Raw genomic sequence first — 25,042 nt, 5'->3', positions numbered from 1 at the left:
CAAACGTCTGCTGAACGCTGAACGAAGGACTGAAGGAAATGAAACTCGACTTACAAACCAGGTGCCCGTCAGATGCCCGCTGCCGCCCCTCCCTGCTGAGCCCCGTCAATGGCAGCAGCTGTGGGAAGTCGGTCGTGCGTGTAGAAGACGGGTCAGGCTGACCTGTTCCCAGCCAGGCTGCGGCACCCCTGTGTGGGAGCTCTCGGCGAGAGCTCCTACACCCTCACCGCGAAGACCACTAACAAGGGCCAGGGCGAGTGTGGGTTAGGCACAAGGCTGGCACCGTGCATGCTTCTCAGACTGAGGTTCAAGGCCGGGCACAGCAGGCGGTTGTAGAACCCCCTAGGCTCTATTCAGGTGACAGGCTGGGGCAGGGCTCACACTCGCGTGTGTGTGTATGCGCACACACGCGTGTCTGAATTTGGCCACAGGTGGGTGGCTGGATTAGGTGTCAAGAGGCACGAACCAGGAGGTGTGATGTGAACATCTGAATCCTGGTTCCTAAGAAGGTGGGTGACAGGCACGCCGGGCTACAGCCCCAGATGCCGCTCTGGCAGAGCTGAGCGGCTGCACCCCACGAAGGCCAGATGGCCCCCTCATTAGCTCTGCCCATGGGCCCCGCGGGACTGAGAGGTTGCTGGCCCCTGCATTATGCAAACATGAGTTCAGCCTCTGATCACTCCCACAAGGTAATAGGTTTGCATTTTAAGCAGGGCTTTCAACACTTTGACCCTGGGCTGTGACGAAAGGAGTCATTTCAGGCCCTGGGAAAGGGTTTTTGGGGAAAGCAGATATCCCAGGAGTCACAGTGCTCCCGGGAGGTGGTACCTTGCAGGGTGACCTGCGGTGGGCACAGCCTCTATGTGCTTCAGCTCAAAGGGTTTTTGAGGGGATAAGGAACATCTGCCCGCCTCTCTTCCAATTGTGACCTTGGGAACAAGTGGCTGCTGAGTTTTGGGGTCCCATCTGCCTCATTCTAATGACATCATTTTTGGTCCTGGCACCCTCCCCTTGGACAAGGTCCCCCTAAGAATGTGAAACTTGGTCCAGGAGTACCATCCCCTTCCTCTCCCCAGACACTCTACCTTTGAAATGCTTTTGGGGGGGGGGGTTCCTATGAAAGTCTTAGCTCCCTGGAGGTTTCTATTGAAATGACAGTCACCTCAACCCCAGGATGCCTCCCAGGAAGCATGGAAAGAGTACAACATGTCTCTCTCCCAAGAAGCCAGCAAACCCAAGGCCCCTGCCGCATTAACACACAGGTGCCCTGAAACGGACAGACGCACAGATGAACGCTGATCGAGACCCTCTGTGTGTCCCAATGCTGGCAGACGTTTGAACAAACTTGACCTGGTTTTCCTTACTCTTCTGGCAGTCCTGTCAGGACAGAGCATGACCCCCATGGCCCAAAGGAGAAACTAAGGCTCGAAGAAGAGGAATAAGTCCCTGCTTGTGGCCAGCTCTCTCACGTGCTTTTGGGTGTGGCTGCCCTAAAGCGGGGTGTCCTCCTCTCTGAGAAGCCTGGCCTGGGCACACATAGGTGTGTGGAGCGGGACGGGATAAGGCAGGGGGCCACCCTTTTGGACGGCTGCGTCTCCACACATGCAGAGCTAAAGCAGTTCCCGCAAGCACCTATCACTTACAAACCAAGACAACACTTCATCCTGGGGCATCAGCTGAGGGACCCTGGCTGATTACTACTACGGGTACTTTCAAGTCCCACAGCCTTTGCAAGGCTGATTGAGGGTGAGATCAGTAAGGCAGAGTGTGACAAGGCCCAGATTTTTTTCCAAAAAGGTCTTGGTGGCACATACTCAGGAATATGGGTACACGGTGGCCAGCTGCAGGCACTAAGGGGCACCTGTGGCTGGTCTGCTATGGAATTGTCAGCCACTTTTTTTTTTTTTTAAGATTTTATTTATTTATTTATTTGACAGACAGAGATCACAAATAGGCAGAGAGGCAGGCAGAGAGAGGGGAGGAAGCAGGCTCCCCGCTGAGCAGAGAGCCTGATGCAGGGCTCGATTCCAGGACACTGGGATCATGACCTGAGCCAAAGGCAGAGGCTTTAACCCACTGAGCCACCCAGGCGCCCCTTGTCAGCCACTTTATGGGGAACAGTGAGAGGGAGGGGAGGCGGCCCTGCCCAGGATGGCAAAGGTGACACGAGCCAGACCAGAGCTGCCTAGGGCCAGTGAGTCATCTGGCTCCCCACATGAATGGACACCACAGACTTATGCCTTGTGCAGCTTGGACCTCAGGAAGGAACAATCTCAGGGGGACAGGGAAGATAAGAAGGCCTGTCGTTGACATCTCAGGTCCCCATGGTCCTGCAGAGGGAGGACCCCTCATCATAGGAGTCGGGGGCAGCTGGGAACTAGGTAGTGGAGGCTGGGGGGATCTGAAGCTTAGGGTCAGAGAACTGGGTCCAGCCTGGGGTCCCTAACTCCTGGCTCTGTGACATCAAGCATATCACCACAAGCACTGACTTTCAGGATCTGTGCAAATGACAGGACCAGTGCCTGGCACATGAGTGGGGATCTATGGAGCCTGGTGGCTGCCAACCAGCCCCTGGGAATTTGGTGGTGGTGGTGGCCTTTAAAATTAAAAAGAGAAGCTCAAATCTGCCTTGGGCATAGAACCCCAACACCTGACCACTCAGTCCCCCCACCCTCCCCAGGTGTGCTCCCCTCCATGGGCTGCACCCTGCAGCCAGACCCTGCCCCAGTCTCCATCCTCTGGTCTCAGTCTCAGCCCTCCCGGACGGGGGATGTAAGCAGGAATGGCTCAATCAGGATATAATCGTTTTTAATTAACGTGCGGATCATTTCACAGGCTGATCTCCTTGGAGACCAGAGGGAAGACGGTCTTTTAAGATTTTCTCTTGCCTCCCCCCGCTTCCCAGTTGAAGGCTGCCCCCCCTTCACCCACCCAGCCGCAACCTTGAAAGGAGCACAAAAGCCTGCTGCCTGGATCCCTCTTGGGGCCATTAGGGGGAAAGTGTGTGCTCACACACACATAAACACGCACGTGCCCAAGCTCAGGGGCGTGCTCTCCCCCCACCGGAAATGCACAAATGGGATCAGAGGCTCACAGACATACGCGCACCCCCACAGACGTGGCACACACAGGGATATACACAGATTGGTGCACACACACACACACAGATAGTCATGCATGCAGGCACACGTGCCCAAGCTGGAAGACACACAGGCCCCTTAAGAAATATACAAACAGGGTCCAAGACCCATGGACAAGGGCACACGCGTGTGTGCACGCGTGCACACGCACACACCCAGGTTGGCAGGCAGACCGACCCCCACACAAACAGGCTCAGACACACATACACAGACACACACGGATGTGTATGCGTGTTCACAAATGCGTTCCAAAGCACAGACACACACTGCAGAAATGCCCAAACACCCCACACTCATGAGAGGGGTGCGCTTAACCTCCACAGCCAACTGGTGTCCTGGCATTGGGAAACAGAAGGTCCCTGTCCTGGGATAGGAAGCACAAGCCACAATCACCTTGCCCTCTAGAAGCACCCAGGGCCCCAGCCCTCTCCCCGGGGGTGCCCTGCCGCCTGCCCCACAGGGAAACCCAAGAACACAAGCCTTGGAGGTTTTGCCTCCCTGCCACCCACCTGGTCTGGATCCTTCCGTTCCAGAGCCTGGCCAATGGCTGTTTCACTCAGCTCTCGCAAGAGCCCACCCTGGACATCCAGCCTTTCCTGCCAGCCAGCATGGGCTAGCCCTGACACGGGCAGTGGGAGAGCTGTCCCCCAGGCTCTCCCAGCGTGGGGGGCGGGTGCTGCCCAGTGAGGGGTGGGGGCCAGCTCTCTCCTTTCTTTCTTTGCATTTTCTTCCCTCCTGACCTCCCCTCCCTCTTTTTTTTTTTTTTAAGATTTTATTTATTTATTTGATAGGGAGAGATCACAAGTAGGCAGAAAGGCAGGCAGAGAGGGAGAGAGGAAGAAGCAGGCCCACCGCCAAGCAGAGAGCCCAATGCGGGGCTCGATTCCAGGACCCTGAGATCATGACCGGAGCCGAAGGCAGAGGCTTTAACCCACTGAGCCACCCAGGCGCCCCCCTCCCTCTTTTCTAATCCCTCCCTATCTCCTCTTCCTCCTCTCCTTCCTTCTGTTCCCCTTCCTCCCCAGGGGCCCTCCTGAGGTCAATCTAAGATCAGAATAAGTTTAAAGATGACCCTGATCCTTCCCTGCTCCCCCACGGTGGCTATCTGGGCACCTGCCCCCCTCCCATCAAGCTCCTGAACAGACCCCAAGCTATGTCTTTGGAAAAGTAAACTGAGGCACAGGGGTAAGGGCACAGTCATGAGATCCACAATTTGGATCCCCAAATTTCCTTCTGGAGAATGGGATGGCAAAGAGGAAGAAGGAGTTTTGAGGAGGGGCAACAGGGCGCCCACACCGGCCAACGACAGCCTAGTAATTTCGGTGGCCCAGGAATCCGTGGACAGGGCCAGTGTGTGTGACACAGAAAGCATGTGACAGGTTTAGGAGCCTATCTGGTGTTCCAGCTGACAATGCCAAGGGCAAGCTTGGTGCTTCTCCTCTCTTGGGGTCTCAGCCCCCTCCCCACCTGTGAAATGGCCAAGGTCAGCCTACAGGATCCCTAGGAACTCTTCCTACAAACAGAGACCACAATGGCAAATCAGTAGCTGGTTCTTGGCTGCTGCAAGGCTCAGCAGCTGCTGTGTGACCTTGGGACTCACTTCCCCTCTCTGGGCCCCGGTTTCCTCCCCTGTCAAAGAAGGGGACTCAGACAGGTGATTCACTGCCAAGGCTCTTTTCAGTTCTGACAGAAGGTTCTAGACTGTGAGGAAGCAGAGCGAATAGTGCCCCACTTCTGGAAAAATGAGAAGCCCATTTCTTCCACTGCAGGCATGCCGGAGTCTTCAACATCGGCCACGTCATTTTGAGGAAATCAGCTCAAACATCACACAAAAAAGTGCTCTGTGCAAATACATTCTCTACCTCGTTCATCAGGAGCATCCTGAATGTTGAACAAAAGGGGACTATTAAGTAAATGATGGCACGTCCACCCGATTGGAAAAGCCCGAAGACATGAACCGGGGTGTTTATGCTGGTTACAAAACAGGAAAAGGCTCCTGTTAGCCAAGGAAGAAAGCAGGATATACATCTGAATACAGAGAATGGCCACAAAGTCTTTAAAAAACAAACCAAAGGTGGGAGTCGAAAAAGACTGTGAAGCACAACATCAAAATATTAACATTGTCATAGCCCGCTGACAGTAACCTTGTTTCTCTTTCTCTCTGTTTCAGGTTTTCTCTGAACCACATTTTAAAATGTATATGTCGGGAAGGTTTCTTTTTTTAAAATGTCTACATGCCTCCAATTGAGAAACTTTCCCCTTTCTCATTCATTCATTTATTCATTCATTCATCAGGGATTCATTCACTCCTGTGTTGGTCCAGCCAAAGCTGAGTGCCCGTCGTGTGCCAGACCCCAGGGCTCTAAGATCCGCAGGGAACACTTCTCACCTGCAGGAAACAAATGCGTGTGTGTTGGGGGTTGGGGGAGGGGGAGACAACCCCACAAATAACTCTACACCAGGGCACTTGTCCCATAATGGGGCCCACTGAGGGAGCAGAAATCAATCCTGTCTCTTTCAGCCCTGCCTCCCCCTGGCCTCAGCCAGGTCTGCCCTCAGCTGCTGGGGTCTTACAGTCTGGCCTATGGATCAGACACTCACCCTTAACTGCTAAGCCTCCAGCTGTGGGTGGTTAAGGGTGGGGGGAGGTGGTGAGCGGGGCAAAGTGTAGACCACCCCCCTCCCCGCCAGCCCAAGGGCGATTCCACTTCAAGTTCCCTAACCTGACCCCTAACCCGGCTCCCTGGCTGCTGTACCCTCCCTCTGCTGATTTCTGCCCCCCCCCCCCCCACCAAGGTCCCTAAGCAAGGCACCACCCAGCCAGGTCTTGTCCCGCTGCCTGCGGCTGCTGAGAAGGAAAGCACAGAGTATGGAATCTGCTAGCTCCTGTCAGCCAGTGTCACGCTGTTAGCACGTCAAAGGGTCCGACAGTGTGTCCCTGCTGTGTGGGGGCTGACAGATTTCTGGGGACGGTTAACTCTTTATATTCTTGGACCAAGCCACAGAACAGCCTGAAAACGGTCCACCACCCACCCCCACAAGGTGCCTCCCCTCTCCCCCCAGGAATTCCCTTTTTAAGTAGGGAGAAGGATTTCCTTCCCCTGCCTGGGTTGCCAGCTTGGGGGTCCCCGGGCATGGCTCCCTACCCTGGAAAGAGAAAGAGGAGGCGCCCCCTTTAGCTCCCTCCCACGCTCGCCTGGGAATCCAATTAAGGCAGATTTCCATTGACTCTTCTCGGCCCCCACTCCTGTTCCAACTAGCCCTTCACCCGTTCCACAACCCCCACCCCCCCGCAAAGGAGCAAAAGGATTTTAGGCGCTTAGAGTGCCGAGAAGCTTCTGACCCTGCGACCCCTACTTGGCGTTGAGCAGCACCCCCCCTTCAGGACTGCGGTCCCCAGAAAAATCTCCGGTCTAGCAGTCCCCTCCTGCGGCCCCAGTGGGAAAAGGAGAAGTTCCCACCACTTCCCACCCCATCCCTGAGGGAGGGGGCAAGGCGTCCGGATCTCCGGGTCACGGGAGCAGCGTCTGCTGTGGATCGCAGGAGACAAACACTCCGTCACACACACACACATCACCCTCGGGATCACCTCTGAAGCCCGCATTGTACAGGAGGGGAGGAGGCCGAGTTGCGGAGAGGAGGATGAGGCTGGGGGGGGGGGGGGGCTCCGACGTGCCTGAGGTCACCAGCCAATCAGCAAGCCCAAGAGGGGCTAGAATCCACGACCCCCGGCCGAGAACCCCACCTTGCCCCCGCCCCCTCCCCCGCACAGCGCCTTCCGACGTCAACGTCTCTAACCCAAACAAGCCCCTCCCCCAAGAAGTCCTCCCTCCCTTTCCCCTGCTCTGGGTCAGCAACTCCCAGAGAGACCCAGCTACGACCCCCACCCCCGACGGCAAGGCGCGAGATTTCATTGTCAGCCCGGCCACTCCGGAGCGCGTGAGGCGGGGGTGCAAGGCAGGGGGGCCGTGTGGCAGGCTATGGCGCGGGGAGTGGGGAGGGGTCTCCAGGGGAAGTGTTTGAAGCTGCTCCTCCAGCTCTGTCCAGATCCGGAAGCTGCCCGGGGAGGGAGGAAGGCGGGGGTGGGGAGAGCGCGACCTTAAGCGCTCGCAGGCGGCGAGGAGGGGCCTCGGCGGCCGGAGGAAGCGCCCGGAGGCGTCGGGGGCGCCGAGTCCCTGGGGAGGCAGCGCTCTCGGGAAGTTTCCCACCGGTTGCCCGGAGCAGGACAGGGTGCGCAGACGGCCCTCTCCGGCCTGACCAGCTCCAGCGCGCAGATTGCGAACTTGAGCAAAACTCCTTCCGTCTCCGGCGTCCCTCACCTTCCTATTAGCGGCCACCAACCCCGCCATCTCAGCCCCCTGCCTTCCACCAGTGCCACAGACCTCTCATCAGTGTATTGTGGAGAAAAGGGGAGGGGGAAGTCCCCAACACAACCAAACTGCGGCCACACACACACACACACACGCACACACAAAGAAAAAAAAAAGGAAACAAACAAAAAAAGAAAAAAAGAAATTCCTTCTCCTGAGACCGATTCCCTCAAACGGCGTGGAAAACCCCCAAACAGGCAAATCTGCAACTCCAGCCAAGATCGCGGCGCGGCGGGAGGGGTGCTCGCGGCCGGCGGCCACCACCGCCGGCAGCCCCGGCTTTGGGGCAGGTCTGAGCGCGGCGGCGGCCTGGGGGCTCCGGGAGCCCTCGCGCCCCGGAACGGCCCCCCAAAGACACAAAGCTCTGCCGCCAACAATACCTGCGGGCTCCTCCTGGATCTCCCGGGCGCCGGCGCAGCGCGTCTCGCCGTCTCCCCTTCCCCGCGCCGTCTCTCTCCTCCTCCTCTTGCGCGCGCTCTCCCCCTCGCCTCTTCCAGAACGCGGCGGCCAGATGAGATCCTTGGGAGAAAAAAATGTGAGCGCTCGCACGATTCCTTTCTCTCCGCCCGCCGCTCGCGGCGGCACCGGGCTCGCTCCTTTCTCCCTCGCGCTCCCGCGCGCGCCGCGCCTCTCGCGCCCCGCGTTTCCGTCTCAGCAGCCCCTGCGAGCGCCCTCAGTAGCCATTATTCACGGGCCACCGGGGGACAGGAGGTAATTAGAGACCGCCCCGTGGCCGCATCCACTCGGCAAGCGCGATGCGGGCGCGGGGTGCGCGCGGGGAGGGGCGCGCGACGAGGGGGCTTGGCTGCGCGCAGCCCGCGCCCCAGACGCGGGGGAGGGGAGGAGGAGGAGGGGGCAGGGAGGGAGGAGGCGAGGGGAGGAGTGGTGAGCTCGGGTAGGGAGCTGGAGGAGGGGGCGCCGGGGAGACGCTCCCGCGGCTCTCACCGCGGGGGCTCGGGGTCACCGGCTAGGAGGCTCCGCGGCGCTTTGGGGGCGGGGGTGAGTGTCTCCGTGTGTGTGTAAATGTGTGTGTACGCGAGCGCGCGCGCGCGTGTGTGTCAGAGATAGAAGGGGAGGGAGGGAAACGCTTTAATATTTTTCCAGTGACTTACGAGCCCGTGGGTGAGCTCTTGGCGGCGCGATTAGGTCCGTGTGTGCATCGGTGTGGCTGTATATTTCTGGTCTGTCCTACGTATGAATGTCATGGGGTTTGGGGGTCTGGCTACGAGCTTGTGAGTGTGTTGCTGGGTCTCAGAGGAACTGAGTGATGCGGTGTCTGCGTGGAGTTGTGCTTGTGTGAGATCATTTATAGAGGGTTGTGTGACTGCGTGGGTGGGACTGCGCCCATGTGGGGCTGCGTGTGTCCGAGGGGCTGTGTGTCTGTGTGTATAGGATTGTGTCTGCGTGGGCCCGAGTGTGTCTCAGGGGTGTTGTGTATCTGTGTGGGCTTGTTTGCGAGTGGGATTGCGGTTGCTGGGGTTGTGGGTGTGCGCGTGGAGGGGGCAGTTCGCCGGTGCAGGGCTGTGGGTCGACGAGAGGCTGTGGTGCGTGTCGGCAGGCGGTCTTGTGTGTGGCTGCGTAGGGCTGTGTTCTACGTGCGGGTCTGAGGCCTGGCGGGCGCGGGGGGCGGGAAGGGGGGGCTCCGCGTGGTGTCGGCGACGGCACCGCCGCAGAAGAGCCGCTTAAGGCGCGAACAAGCTACGCTGGGGTCGGGGCGCAGCGCGAAGAGTAGTGGCGGAGGAGGGGCGGGGACAGAAGGCGGAGACGAGGGGGCCTTCATCCCGCGCCCCCCCCCCCCCCCGCACCGGAGACGCAGCTTGGAGATCCTGGTACTTGCCGGCTCCGCGGTCCTAGAGGCACTGGGTTTGGGGGACCCTGCTGGGCGGGGGAGACGCCTATGGGCTGGGGGCCACGGGATCTGAGACTCGGAGATCCGCAGAAGCCCAGAAGTGCGCGGCGAGGGCTACTCGAAGCTGGAGGCGGCAGAGTATGGGCCAAGACAAAGAAGAGCGGGGCCGAGGCCTCGAGGCGGGACCGCACCTCCAGGTTCCCCCCGCCGCCGAGGGGCAGCCCAACCTGCGCGCTAAAGGCTGTCGCACGGAGCCCCGTGGCGGTGGCGCAGCCCCTCGTCGCCCCGGTCCGGGAGCAGCCACCGGGAGCAGCTCCAGAGCCCTAGGGGCACGAAATTAAGAGCCCGGGGAGGGGCCGCGGTGGGTGGGGGGGTGGCGGTTTCAGAGCGTAGCGGGCGGGCGGGCGCCGCGCCCCGGGGCTGTGATTGAGCGCTCGACTGGCCCGCCCCTCGCCAGGCGGCTCACCGCCCACGCAGCCATTCATTCATTCATCTCTCTGTCTCTGCATCTACCCACCCTTCTATCCATACACGTGTCCGACCTATCGTCCGTTCACCCAATTATCGCGCCAGGGATCATACAGACACGTCAGCCCTGGCTCTCTCCACTTTCTCCTGCTTGCCAGTCTTGTTTGCCTCGCTCTCCTAGGCCTCCCACCTATGTTCCCCGCTCAGGCCCCTCTCTGTTCTGCCAAGAGGGGAGGAGCACACTCTCGACCTCTGTCGCACTTCGGTTTTGCTGTTCAGTGATTGCCCGACTTCCTCTATTAACCGCCCCCCCCCCTGCTGCTATCAACTCTCCATACATCCTACACTCCACTCCCGCAGCAATTATCAGCCAACTAGGTGTGGGGAGCCTTCCCCCCACCTTGCGGGCCCTCCCTGGGGCCTGGTGGCTCCTTAGAGAGGGCTGTGGCAGGCAACACATCTCTAGCCACTGTCTGAGTGTTTCCCCCGGGGCCCAGCCTCCTCCAGGCTGGGGTGAGGGAATCAGGGAATGGACTAGAAGGGGTTTCATGGATTGCTGTGCCTCAAGGTCTTTGGGTAAGGGCTTGAATAGTCACTCCCAGACTTACCATGTGTGCAGAGTCAAATGGGAAACTAAAAACACAGATTCCTGGGCTCTGGCCCAGACCTAACCAATTCGAGTGCCCAGAGCCTTTGCACATGCCAGGTTTGGCAATCACTGGCCTGGAGCATCTTACAGCCTACCCAGACTCCTGAGTGTGGCTGCCTGGGGGCTTGGGGCAGGCCTCTCTCCCAGAAATGGGCCCTAATGTGCCCTCTGGGCTGACCAGTAGCTGACCTGGTAAGGAATCAGCAGAAACAAGCCAACTGTGGGCACCTGCTCCCAGCCAGCAAGCACTAGGCAGCCCAGCTCCTCTGTGGGCTCCAGTCTTCCCCTCTCTGGAGTGCAGGCTACTTAGTCCTGTCTTCAGTGATCTGGCCTGGGAACCAGGGTCACACAGTCCTGAGGCTGAGGAGAGGCCCAAGGTGTGCATCATTAGACAACAAAGCCCAAATCCCTGCTGGGGACCACCAATCCAGTCACAGACTGGCCTGCAACCCTTATCATGGTGACCCTCAGCCTAAAACTGTCCCTGTCACATCCTGATTCAGCCACCTTGTCCACACAGATGGCCACAAGGTCCAGATTGGCAGGTAGGGGTGTCAAGACGGTAGTGTGGGGACAGGCTCCCTTCTCCTCCCTGGCTTCAGTGATCAGAAGTGTCTGATGAGAGCCCATCCAGTCAGGCCCCCCCGCCACCTCTCTGACCTCATGTCCATCCCCCTTACTTACCACTCTATCTTCTAGATATTCTTTGAGTTCACCAGAAACAGGGCCTTTGCACTTGCTTGTCTCTCTGCCTGGAATGCTCAACCCCACCTTCTGATGTACCATATAATGTATTTATTTAGGTACCTTGTGGTTGTTTTTTTCTGTGTGCTCACTGGCACTCCTTCCTGTACCTGGAACGGTGCCTGACACACATTTAGTAAGTGTTTGTTGAGTGAATAAATGAGTACATGAATGAATGAATGAGGCTGATCCAGCCCAGGACTTTCTCCTCTTTGAACCAACGGCCCCTCTGGAGAAGAATGGGGGAAGGGGCTGGAGAACATCAGGGCAAGGGCAGGTCATGGGACTGCCACATCACTCAGGGAACACCCTTTACAGATTCTGGATTCTGAGCACACATCCTAAGGGTCTGGAGGAATGACATGGTAGTGGGATGGCTTGGCCCAGAGGAGAGCCGAGCCCTTCATCTGTTCCAGGGGCCTCAGTCATTCTGGGGGCCGTGTGGCAGGGAGGTCTAGATTCACATCCGCCGAAGGCCAATGGAAACCTCTTCCACAAGTGTTATCAGAGGGTCGTCAAGATAGCCCCCCAAGAGGGGATCTGCTCATGTCCAAAAGGAGAACCCCAGGATGGAGGGCCATCAGAGGACCAGCAAGAGCACACAGGCAGACATTCTGATCCCCACCTGACTATGTTTCTAGAGAAATCTCACTCATCTTGGCCTGGCACAGAACAGGGGCTTGATATACATTTAGCAAATGAGTGAATGAAAAAGACACAGTGTCAAGATTGAAACTTAGGTCTACGTGGCCCCCAAGCCCTTGCTTGTTCCATCAGACCCTACTGGCAGGATGCCATGGGATCATGGTGCTAGTACCCAGCACACAGCAGGCGCTCCATAAATGCTGGGGGCATGACTGGCAGGGGAGGCTGCCTGCCTGGCAGGCTCCCTGCTCCAGGCAGGGGTTTGACACCACGTGAGTCCTGCCCCAGGCTCCGAGGAGAGAGAGGATCCCCCATGCTTGGTTGGTGGGAGAGTTTTATGAGCTGGGGGGTAGGAGTGCTCACAGGTCTCGAAGGGCCAGATGCCTCCTGGTGAGGGGTGGCTGTGTTCAGGAGAGCCTGTCCTGGACAGGTTACCCTTTTGTTGGCCTAGAACCATCTGAGTAATTGCTTTCCTGCAAAGTGTGTCCAAATACAATTTCAGTTCAAATAATAAACAGGGGCCCAGGGAGTCAGCAGGGCAGTGGGGGTCAATGGAGCTGCCAGATGTTAGGCTGACAGGCCACTAGGGACAGGGGGTATCCAGGGGCCACCCAGGTGGGCACAAGAGGCAGAGAGAAGGGGTCTGGACTCCGCAGACCAGGCCAGGCAGGTGCCACTTAAAACAAAGAAATCGCATTCAAGGTTAGCAGCCTCGAGAGGCCTTGGGTCAGAGGTGCGCCAGGCAGGTTTCAACATCTCCTTTACACATATTTACAGAGCAGTCAGCCAGCAATTTCAAATCTCCATCTTTCCTTCATATCCTTCATGCCCCCCCCCCATTTCAGACTGGGTCACTGAGTCCAAACAATGCACCAAGGTCACAGAGCTTGCATGCAGCAGACATATCCGTCCATTTGTCGGGCGGATGTTCACTGAGCATCTACTATGTCCAAGGCCCTGTTGCATGTGTTAAGGATTCAGAGCAAGGCACAGGACAAAGCTTCTGTTCTTTGTGGTCATGAGTCAGACAAAAAACAGAATGAATGGGTAAATTACATAGTATGTTACATTTAGGCACAAAAATAAATAAAGGGAGCATCTGGGAAAGGGCTGTGTTTTCACACTGGGTGGTCAGGGAACTTGCACTTGGAAACATCTGAGAATTGACTTGAGAGACTAAGGTGGTAGGGCACATAGCTACGGGGGGAGGGAGGGGATATGCAGGCAGAGGGGACAACAAGGACAAAGGGCTTGAGGCAGAAGCAGGGTGAGAGTTTTCATGGAACCGCAGAGGTTGGTGTGGGTGGAGCTGAGTGAGCAGTGGGGCAAGTGGGAAGAGATGGGGACAGAGAGGTGACAGGAGTCACAGGACCTCAAACCCTTTAGTAAGAGCCTTCGCTTTTATCCAGGGCTGAGTTGTCTCCGCAGGGTTCTGAGCAGGAGAGGGACAGAGGGACACGATCTCCCCGAGGTCCTCACAGTAGCCCCAGCTGGTGTGAAGAGAGCGGACATGGGGCCCCGGGCGGGAGCAGGGAGGCCGGTGAGTCAGCCCCCGAACCGGTCCAGGTGGAGGAAGACAGGGCCTGGCCAGGGTTGGGGTCATGGAGAGCTGGGAAGGCAGGTTCGTGAACTTCAGTTCAGACAATGGCTGAAGTGGCCCCATTCTTATCGATGGAGTGGGAGAGTGGCTACCTTCCCTCCCTTATGTCTCCTCTTGTTCCCCAGATTGACAGACTGAATCCATTCTGCAGATCTCTGCTCTGGGGTGCCTTTCTGGGGGCACCCACCAAGTGCCAGGCGTTGTTGGGGGCACAGGGGAGATAGCCATGAGTAAAACAGACAGCTCCCCCCGCCCCACGCTTGTAAGCTGGCATGGTCACTGAGCCATTCTAGTACTGTGACTTTCTCTCCCCACCCCCAAAACCCTCCACAGCCTAGCACGTCCTAAGAGCTGGGCCACCATGTGAGACTAAGAGCAAAACACTTGAGAAAATGTTTTTCTTTGTAAGCAAAGAATTTGATGTTTCAGCTGGGGGTGGGGGGATTGGCATTCTACATAACCAAGTTCCCTTAAACTTTCCAAACACGCGGTGTATCCCCCCCCCCCCCCCCGGAGAGCCTAGGGAAGGCAGTGGAGGTCAGAGGAAGATCTGGGGTCTCCCCATTTAGGTTCTGGCCAGAGCCAGGGCAGGAGAAAGGTCTGTAGGGGTGCGCACTTCACTTCACGAACTGCCTCGGGTTGGCCCTGCCTGCCCTACAGGGGCTGCCCATCAGGGTCTGCAGAGACCAAACCAGTTTCTGCCTTTGATCTGCACGACCTTTGATCTCTGCTGTCTGGAGCTTTCTCTGCCATCTGTCTGTCCATCCATGCTTCTTTACTAGGCTGTGGGAGGCCACCACCCGATGAGGTCATACAGCTTCAGACTCAGACAGAGGCAAAACCACCCACCATGGGATCCCCTTCACTGAGTGTGGGCTTTGGAGGAGAAAAATCGTCGGGGGTGGGGTGGGGGGTATCCTCTCAACCTATAGCCCCCCCAACCTCAGATTCATGGGCAGTCCAGGCAGGCGCAGCCCCAGCCTGACCTCCACGGGCATCCCCTCCCTTGCTCGGCATGAGTGCTTGTGACCCTGGGCTTGGAGGAGCCAAGGCCCTGGGGTGGCGATGGCAGCTGAAGGCAGGGCTGGGGGTGGGGAGTACGTGGGAAAAAGAGGAGGGTCACACAGCTGGAAAGACAGAGGAAGGACAGAAGGAAGGAAGACAGACAGAGGCTGAGGAGTAGGAGATGAGTGGAGGCTACTAGAGCGAATGCAGGGGAGAGGGAAGGAGGGATGCCGGAGCAACAGGGATGAGGGGCGGGGAGGGAGGGTACCAGAGAAACCCAGGGAGAGGGGAAGAAGCACACGGACCAGCTAGCAGAATCCCCCCGGCCTGGGGAGGCCTGCCCCTGCTCTGTGCTCCCCTCCTCAGTCCTGGGTGCAGAAGACACCCCCTTGGTGTCCTGGCTATGACTAATGGCACCAACTCCCCGCACATGCCCCCTGGATGGGATCCTGTCACAGTCATGGGAGCAGCCCACGGCAGCCACGGAAGCCTTCTTGCCTCTGAGCCCACCTCTCCAGTAGCTGCAGCCCAGGGCTCAAACCCATCTTCCTGGCCAGGGAGCCACCAAGGGGCTGGGCATCCTGTCCGGTCCTCTTCGTCAATGCAGATGGCCTTGCCTAAGCCCAACCACTGTCTGACCCTTTACCCCAGTCACGCTGTGTGTCCCCTGCCCCGACCCCAGCCCTAGACTGACCCCCCTACACTCTGCCAGGAATGGACTTCTGACGCTAGACGCAGTCCCTAGCCACAGACCGACATCTGGGCCTTGCTAGAGACTGACCTGTGACCCCAGCACCAGCTCGAGCCTGAACCTGATGCTGACAGAGGCAATCTGCCATGCTGGACACATTCCACCAGGCCACTGGGGACCGTGTGGGAAGAAGAGAAGCGTCCCCGAGGTAAGGAGTGCTGTCAACCCCGGACACAGGCCATGCCGAGGCCTCAGGGTCAAGCAGTGACCAAGGAGAACCCACGGCCCCTGACACTTTCCCCAAGGAGAGCTGACTGGCACTGAGTAGGAGGCCTGCCTGGGCAGGAGTGAGCAAGCCAGACACACGGACATACTCAGAGCCTGACGGACCTACACACACAGTCAGGCCCACCTGTCCAGCCCTGAGACCCTCGCACACAAAAATGTACGTGCAAAGATACAGAGATGCAAACCACGGACATACAACCAGACACGGTCGTGCAGAAACGCACACCAGCCCCACCCCTGCCCCTTCTCACTGGGCCACACAGCTCCTCTGGCCCAGGGGTGCTCAGGGACTCCCCAGAGTCCCAAGAATGGGAATGACAACAGCTCCCTCGGCTTCCTCTCCTTCCCAGAGGATATGGATCTGACCCTGAGCCCCAGTGGCTTCACCTGCATGCTTCAAAGAGAACTCAGCGAGAGGGCAAGGATGACCTCTTCCCCCAAACTCAGGGCAGTCACTATTTTTGACAGAGAGGGCCCCCACATCACACAGCAGATGGGGAGCAGAGCCGTCAGGACACGCATAAACACACAGGCTCCCCAAGGTGGAAATATGCGGGCACACACATCCATGTGTACACACACAAAACCAGAAACATATGTGTGCCTGTATGCTGGCAAGGAAGGGGAGACAGTGTGCCCAGGTTAAGGACACACAGGGCCTCCTCACACATAGTCACGCCTGCATGCACACCTGGGTGGCGGCCACCTGCCTCCAGACTTCTTTGTTCCCTGACCCCAGAACCCATGGCTATCTCCGGGGGGCTCGAACATTCCTCAGTTGACCCCTCCAACCCCTTCCCAGCTCAACTCAAGCCTCTCTGGGCCTCTGCCCTCCCTTTACCTGGCAGCCCTGGGGATGCTGCCCCCAGGCCTTCTCTTGGCCTCCAGTTCCCGACCCCAGCCATGTGAGGACCCCGGGTGTCCTCCTGACCTCGTCCCATATGATGGCTGTGGCTCCCACCCAGACTGGGGTTGGTTACCACATGCCCTTTGTCTCTGGCACTAGGAGGCCAACTCCCTCCCTGCTAAGGGATAAGCCGGTCCTGTCACCTTGGCCTGTCAGCCTCAGAATGGGATGAGAGACCCAGGCCAGCTTAGCTTCTCCCAGGGAGAGTGAGTCCCCAGGAATGTTCTCATGGAAAGCCCTTTTCAGGGGTGCTGCCTCCATCCGCAGAGATCACCTCTGGAAGCAGAGAGAAGAAACTGCTGATCAAGAGGAGAGGAGGGGTGGGAGGGATGCTAATTGTGCTGTGTGAATTTTTTACCACATGAGTGTATGAGGAGGAGGAGGGGAGTGGGGGGACGAGGGAGGGGAGGGAGGAGGAGGGGGTTATTGTTCTTGTGCTTTCCCTCCCAGTTTGGCTTCATCCCCACATTCCCAGTGGAACCCAGGTGACTGTGCCACGGGGCACAGGGGTGGCGTGTGGAGAGGCTGCTCACTCTGCCAGGCACCCCCATGGAATCTGCCCAGAAATCCTCTGAGGGAGGTGTCTTTAGCCCATTTTGGAGATGTGGAAACAGCCTCAGAGAGCACAAGGTCTGAGTGACTTTGTGGGGAGCCCGACCCACTCACTCCTCGTCTCGGGAGCTGCTCTCATTCACCTGTTAGATCCCAGGGCCCAGGTTGGAGCAGTCTAGCTTGGGCACAAGTGTGGAGGAAGGGTGTCGAACCCCTGGCTTCAGAAGCCCACCTGGCCTCTAACCTCTAGGAGAGTTAGCAGGCGATGGAGTCACGGCTCCCATCCTCCCCACACACCTGAAACCAGAAAAGGCCCGGCCTCTGCTCTCCCCCAGGGCAACCCCGGCTCTGCCACATCTTGGCTGTGTGTCTCTGGGCTGTTCTGCACCCTCTCTGGGTGGAGAGGTGATGCTTTTGCTCCTGCTTCCCTCACGGGGAGGTGGGAGGGGGCGATATGGGCTGGAAAGCAGCCTTCTAAGCTGTGATCTTTCTCCCCAAATTCAGCACAAAGTTCAGGGTCCGAGACCAGGAGAATCCTCCCAAGCCTAGCCCCCCAGATGAGGGAGCTACAAGGGGCCTTCACTCTACTGACTGACAGGGCCAAGAGCCAAGTCCAACCCAGCACTAACAGGATGTCTTCCAGCCCTGCTTCCATACCTTTCTGTGGTGGAGAGGGTTGCGGTGACTTTCTTAGACAACCCACAGCACTCCCAAAACATGTGAGGAGAGATTTGCACCCAGCCACTCTGCATTGTTTCTGAGCCATTGTCACCTTGAAAATGGGAGGCTGGAAAGGCCTGGGTTGTGTTGAGGACTAATGGAAATTTGCATGTGAAAGTCACTGCGGGGCTTTGCCTCATCATGCACCTTGACAAATGCTGGTTCTGATGTTATTATTCCCTCCTGGTCTATGGAGAGATGGGAGTTTTCTTTTGATCGCTGGGATAAGGACCAGGTTTCAATTTCGTGGTGATGGTCTGAACTATTCATTCAGAAAGCCTGCCTGCTTGTGCTGTCTGGGGCCAAGGCCCGCCCATGCTCTGTCCCCAGTACTGAATGACCACTGACTTGTGCTCTAGGCTACTCATGCCCAGATCCCTTTACAGCCTCCCAGCAGCCAAGGGAGGGGCCTGCCCCCCCCCCCGCCCCCCGTGCTGCAGACCCAGAAACTGGGGCTCAGAGAGGGAGCTTAGGAGCAGTAGAAGCAACAGGAAGACAGATTTCACCTCCATATAAGGAAGAGCTTGCTAACAGGCAGAGCTGCCCAGAAATGGAATGAGTGAGCTGCCTTGGGAGGTGGTGAGCAGCCTGTGGCTGAAGGCGTGCAAGCAAAGAAAGGGGGTCTCTGGGTGGAGAGGGCACGCAGGCGGCTCAGACACTAAGATGGGGGAGGACCATGGGGATCTCTGGTCCTGTGACTTGACCAAGGTCATGTGAGCAGGAATGGAATTCCAGAAGGTCGGAGCTGGGGGCCAGAGCAAAGGCTCTCCAGCTCCAAACCTGCCACGTAAACGGCCAGCAGAGAGAGCTCAATGGGATGGGACGAGAGGCCCAGGCCTCTGAACCAGTCCCCTGCCCGCCCCCCAGATCACACAGCACTGATGTCTCAGAAAGAAATACCTACTTTTAATTTTAGAACTTGGAAAGTATACAAAAGTAGAAAGGAAAAACACCCCCGAGTCCCCCAGTGATAATTACTATTACTGTCTCCTTCCAGTCCTTTCCATGGGCATCCATTTTGGTGAGAAGTCCTGGTAGGTTCTGAGCAAAACGTTTTCTCATTGAGATACAATCCTCATACTGTACAATTCACCCTAGGAAAGTGGTTTTTGGTGCATTCAGAGAGTTGGACCATTGTCCCCACTATTTAATTTCAGAACATTTTCTTGCCCCCCCCCCCAAAGGAAACCCATGCCCATGAGCAGTCACTCCCCATCCCTCCACCACACCACAGCCCCTGTCAACCACTATCTGCCCTCTGTCTTTATGGACAAGTCTAGTGGCCTCTTCTCAGCCTCCTTGTGCCCACACTCACCCCCATTCAGCCCTTTTGGTGTCCAGAGGGAGCCTGCAGAAACTTAAGTCAGATCTATTCCCTGCTCACTTGGAAACCTCCAGGCCTCCCACCTCACACAAGTTAAAACCAAACTTGTACCACAGCCCACAATCACCGACACAATAAGACCACTACCACCTTGACCTACCCCCTCCCATTTTCCCCCGACCCTTGTGCTCCTGCCACAGGTTGGGGGGGGGGGTCCTCCTCCCCAGCTCCTCAAATACTTCAAGCACGGGCCGGCCTCAGGGCCTTTGCACAGGCTGTTCTTTCTATGTAGAACCTGCTTCTCCTAGATGTCTGCTCAGCTCTTCTCACCACTAGTCCTGCAGCCCTGCCTTTTCTTCGTAACACTTATCATCTGACACGTCTGTCTTTCTGTCTGCTCTCTCCTCCACTAACATGGCAGCACCGTTGCCTGGTGTCCTGTTTGTGCCTAGCTTGGAGTCGCGGTTCAATGACTATTTGGGCTGGCTCCAGTAAAGCAAGCAACGTACGAGGAACAAATGCAAAAGCCAAGCGCCCCACAGAGCAGACGTTATGAACGAGGCCCTCTGCCTGTGGACATGTGTGGTTTCAACCATACTGTGCCTTTTGTTAATTGAGCCAGGCGGGTTCACATAAAAATCCAAATTCCGGTTTCTCTTGAAAACACAAATCTGGTCTTCTAGGGCCACACGCCCAGGAGACAACTGTCAGCAGGCACTGAGAGGTGTGGCCCTGGAGTGTTGGGGTTGTGGCTCTGGGGGGCCCTCTGCCAGGGCAGGGGGCCCTCCCCAGGTCAGAGACTGTGAGGTCCTGAGGGGTGAATGCCTGTGGTGCCTTGGAGCTGTCCAGATGTGCAGTCTAGAAGCTGGCCTCTGTCTGCGAGAGGCATGAGTTTTACCCCATAGCTGCTCCTGGCATCTGGGTCCCTGAGTGACCCCAGCCTCATTTCCCACCCACCTTTAATATCCCAGCCATGTCAACTAGCAGGATGAGCCCAGGCTCCCCAAGGCCTGTCACCCTTAACAGCTACTGTGCCCGCTCTCAGCTTCATCCTTCGGTCTTAGGGTCTCACCTGCCCCCAAAGACCCTTGAGGCCCCCCTCTGTGCATCCCCCCTCTTTGGACTCTGAGACGGAGCAGCGAAGGGCAGCAGCCGCTCCTCCCGGCCTCCCCAGCCCTGGCAGTACCCAGCGCACAGTCGGCCCTCAGGAAGCTCGGCTAAAGGACTAGATGACTGGAGCCCACCCCTCTGGGCTGGAGGAATTAAGGGATAATACCCAGAGGGTCCAGTTTGGGTCACGCTCTCCAAAGACAGAAAACCTGGGGAAGGCCTGCAGTGGGGAGGCTGGTCTGGGGAGAGGGCGGCACGACTGGAGCCTGGGTGTGTTGCTGCAACTGTGCGTGTGTGCGTGCCTGTGCACACGTGCCCGTTCATGCTGATGAGGGAGGGCTACGCAGCAGGCAGGGTCCGGTGTTTTCCTATGGCCTCAGTCTCCCCACTTGCATGCGGGGCTCCCGCGATCAGCCCCTCTGGCCCCATGCTTCAGGCCTGTCTCCCCACCCTGGGGAGGTTTCAGGGTACTGCAGCCCTGCCTTCCCATCCATCAGGATTTTGCTGCATTCCTGTGAGTCATTCTCCAAACAAACCCCTGCGTGCAAAGGAAAGGAGGGAGCAGGGGAGGGGGAGAGGAGAGGCTGGATGCAAACCCAGCCCCGCCTCCTCGCTCCTGCCTGCTCCCCCTCCATGGCCCTCCCAGGCAGGCTTGTGTCCCAGTCCCTGGTCCCAGGAGAGCTCTGGAATAAGAGTCTGGTCAGCTTGTACCACGGACTTGCTGTGTGACCTTGGGGAAGACCCTGCCCTCTCTGGGCCTCTGGAGATGATGATCCTGGAAGTCCCCACCTACAGGGTGCATAGGCTTCCAAGGCAGACGGTCTCAAGGTGTCGCATGGGACGGTATGCCATGGATGTCCTCAAAGCAGCCTGTGCCCACTGCCTTGTCTCAGTTTCCCCACTTCTGAAATGAGGAGAGGGCAAGTCCCTGGTAGGCCCAGGGGCTAGGGGACCCACCTGACAGGTGCAGCTGGACCAGGGGCCTCAGCATGGGTCCAGCAGCCTGTACCAACCAATCATGGGGCCCAGGCCAGCCTCCAGCCCCAAAGCTAGGGGGCGGGGGGGGGGGGGGGGAGTGCTCCTACCGGTACCGGAAGTCCCAATCTCCTGCACTGAGGCCTCATTGTGCAGGCATTTCCCTGGGGAGTGGGGGAGGGGGGCACTGGGTGTCTCTGAGTCACAGAGCCAGGGGCCAGGCCTGCAGGAATGTCTCTAGGGGCGGACCCCAGCTCTGGGAATGAGGGATGAGACTCTGCTGAAAAAAGGAGGAAAAATCCCCACACCAGCAGTGAAATGGCTGTGGCTGTAGGCCCGTGTGTGTGTGTATGTGTGTGTGTGTGTGTGTGTGTGCCTGTGCGCACATGCGTAGGCATGGGCGTGCGTGTGTTTGTGTACATGAGGAAGGGGTAGGTACGACAGGCGTCTGTGGCTACAAGGCTCAGGTGCTGGGACCTGCTGGTCCAAATCAGTAAGGACTGTGGGCAAACATCCGTGTGTAAGGACGTGTCTGCATGCATGGCACGCAAGGGAAGGATCGGGGGTGCAACGGGTCTCCCTGGAATGCTCTGTCTTGGGGCTAAAGCGTCCTCTGGGCTCGGCTTGTTGGTGAAAATCCGGATTCTCAGTCACTCTCCCGGCAGCCATGAACTCTGCCGGGGGGCTGTGTGCACTGGTCCGTGTGCCCCGTATATGTGTGTCTGCGTGTGCTGGTGTGCCCTCAGATTCTCCAAGCGAGCTCTGGGAGTGGTCATGGCTGAGGGCCGGCTGGTGATGGAAAATGTGTCTGTGCGTGTGTGACAGGTTTTGGAGGGTGTGAGCGTCCACGGATGCGACCCCAAGTGACAGGGCTGCGTGGGTGTGTATCAGCAGTGCCCCAGTGGGCTGGCGTGGAGGGATGAGTGTGTGTGCGAGAGGATCTCCGCCTGAAATACCAGATCCTGGAACTGCCCCAGCCAGTCCCCAGCTCTGCCTCTGCAGGGGCGGAGCTGCCCCCTTAGTGTGCTCCCTCCCTCTGGCTCCACAAGTAAAAGCAGGCTTCCAGAGCCCCAGGAGCTTTGCACACACCTCCGCCCCTCCCTGACACAGGGCTCTTATCTGGGGGCCCCAGACGGTTCCCAGCAAAGCTCCAGGTCAGTGTCCAGACCAGTGCCCCAACACATCTCACCTGGGACCTGGTATTGGGGTTCAGAGAGCCCGGGCAGGGGTTTCACCTTGACTGAGGCCCAGCAGGCCTGGAGGCCACCCAGGAGGGAGATGGGGGCCAGTGTGAGGCCAGGGGCCTGGAAGGGCCTGCTGTGATGAGAGGGGAGGTGGGGCCTATGGGCGCCTGGGGGCAGGAAAGGGGGTGTGTGGGAGACTGCCCGGGATGGTCACACAGGACCCACGCACAGGACATGGCAGACCTCACTGCGGGGAGCTCAGAGAGCCCCAGCTGGCTCCCAGCTCCACCTCTCAGCAGCCTGAGCCGCTAACTCAGCCTCAGCTCCCCCTCCACGGAACATGGACCCTTTCTTCCTGACAGGGCACAGCAAGGGGCTGACACACTTCAGACTCTCCAAAAGGGGTCACTCTTATTAGGGCAATGGTCCCTGGGGTGCTGCGACAGCACGTGGGAAGCCCAGGCCATGGGCTCCTCTCATGCACTGAGGGGACTTGTCCTAAGTCCCTTCTGCTCACTGGGACTCGGTCTTCCCACTTGTAGAGTGGGGGTGACGCAGGCCAGCGCACCCAAGGGTAGGAAAGGTCTGGGGAGGAGGACAAAGCACTTCCTTTGTGCCTGGAGTGAGGGCAGCAGGGGCCCCCAGCGCAGGGCTCCACCTGGCAGTTGTAAAGCTGGACAGCTCTGGGTGTGTCCCTGGGGGTAAAGATTTGCACCCTGAAAGAGAGGGTGGGCTCTGGTTCACTGGCGCCTGGCCCAGGACGGGGACCTGGTTCTTAGGCTCAGGGCCTCTGCTCTGTGCCCTGGCCATGTACGGAATCCCTCGGTTGTCAGAAGGGGAGTACGGGTAAGGGATGGCCACCGCTGAGGGATCGGCCCTTGGGGACAAGGAGTGTCCCAGTCCCAAATGACAAATGATGAGCTGCCCGGGGACAGCACAGGAGGCATGCGAGGGGGTGCGGGAGACAGTGACCCACTCAACCACTGACTCCAGATCCCACCTGGGGGGATTTCACGATTTCATGGGGGAGCCTTTCCACGCGGTACCCTGGCCTCACCCACAAGAACAGCCCAGAGGGGAAGCCACCAGAGACAGTTCCTCGCTCATTTACTCTGGGCTGATAAGCCCCGTGTCCTGGAGAAAACAAGGGGCTTGCTACGCAACGAGCTTCTTGGAGTTCGTGAAGGGGTCTCCTCCTGGTGGTGGGGGGGGGCTGCCCTCCTCCCCTCCACCCCCCCCTGCTGCCACCTCCAGGTCAATTTACACCTGGAGAGGACCCAGAGAGACCCAGGGGCTGAGGAGTCATTACAGGGATGGGGGGGCAGGTGGGGGGCAGAGGGAGCCAGCAGGGTGTGAGGGCAGGGACAAGGATGGCAGGGGTGACACCTGAGAGGCTGGGAGGGAGTGGGGGGTCAGCGGAGCCCACAAGCTTGTGGCCTCTGAGGCCTGTGCCAGACTTTGGGGCCTGATGGATCCAGGTACCTCCTTCTGCTCTCCATACTCTCTGTCTGGGCCTCTCGAGGGTCCAGGGAGCCTGGGAGCTCCTGAATCTGCTCAGGACTCTGCTGGCACCTCTAGTAGCCCCCATGTCAGTCAGAATGAAAGCTGACGTCCCCGGCTGCAGATCACTCCCGGTTCCTTCCCTTCCCACCACTGCAGTCACACGGGGCCCTTAGCCGTTTGTGCAACACGTGAAGCACGTTCCTGCCTCAGGCCTTTTGCACAGCCATTCCCTCTGCCTGCAGTGCCCTTCCCCCAGACATCCACCAGGCTCACTTGCCTCCCTCACACAGCACCTGGTCGCGAGGCCTTTCCCGATTCCCGATTTTAAAACTGCAAACATCTTCCACTTCCCAAACCTCTTCTCAGCTCTGTATTTTCCTCCTTGCGTGTATCGCCTTCTAGCACACTCCATGGTACTGTCCCCCAACAGGAAAGAAGTTTGCTGCAACAGGGATTTCTGCTTTGTTCACTGCTGTGCACTTAGAAAAGTCCCAGACACATAGTAGGGGATCAGTAACTGTGTGGAAGGGACAGCACACCGTGTTATTCAAGAGAGAAAAGCCTCCATTTGAGGGCTGAAATCTTTATAAACCTTCCCCCTGTGGGAGTTTCAATTCTTTTTTTCTCCAGAGAGTGCAGAGGAAACTGGCACCATTGGCCTGCAGCTCAGGCCTCGCCCCCAAATCAATGGTTCACTCTTGACAAGGGGGTGGCTCTCATTTTCTCCAGTGTTTGGTCCACTAACCAACCCATTTCCTGGGCAAGCTCCTCTGGAAGTTGCTCGGGTACTGGATCCTTGGTGATCTTCCCAAACCTGCTGTGTCGCTGTGCAGAGTGCCCCAGCCAGCCCGCCGCGGCTCCCCCAGGCTGCAGGGGCTTGCCCGCAACTGCTGGCCACCAGCCCTGGGCTCTCCCTGGCCCTGTGCTTCCTTTTCAGATCCCTGGTCCTCATCCTTCAGCCCAAAGTTCTAGGCCAAAGTCTCCCTCCAGCCTGGCCAGACCCCACTGCCACCGCCTCAGCCTTCACTCAAGCGGGACCCACTGCCCGGAATGCCGGTCCTTCCCTCTGCCTGACTCTGCAGGTCTGATGCCCACCGGGTCCCCTCTGGGCTGTGTGCCGTGGTCCTGTAGAACCAACCCCAAGCTCCCCTGAAGAAACAGGTGCTCAAGAGAGCTTCACTGAACGAATGGAGGAGGTAAACAAATTAGCAAGCATGTGAATGAACGAAGTGAGAGTCTGAGTGGAACGAGTCTAGAAACAGGTCAGCAATACAGTTCTGCTTTTTGTCTGGCCTCCTGCACATCCCCTGGTTCTCTG

General features: G+C 58.1%; 1 protein-coding gene across 1 annotated transcript in view; it reads right to left on the bottom strand.

Annotated features, from left to right (window-relative positions):
- RAI1 (retinoic acid induced 1) overlaps window positions 1–25,042 on the bottom strand; it is a 117,418-nt gene that overhangs the window by 70,795 nt on the left and 21,581 nt on the right. The window contains exon 2 of the mRNA XM_082706858.1: window positions 7,891–8,029. The gene's annotated coding sequence lies outside the window, so the exon portion shown is untranslated. The remainder of the gene's footprint in view (window positions 1–7,890; window positions 8,030–25,042) is intronic.

Source organism: Mustela nivalis (genome assembly GCF_964662115.1).
Source record: "Mustela nivalis genome assembly, chromosome: 17".
Classification (NCBI taxonomy): domain Eukaryota; kingdom Metazoa; phylum Chordata; class Mammalia; order Carnivora; family Mustelidae; genus Mustela; species Mustela nivalis.
Note: the sequence above shows the minus strand (reverse complement) of the source record. Positions and strands in the feature narration are given on the sequence as shown.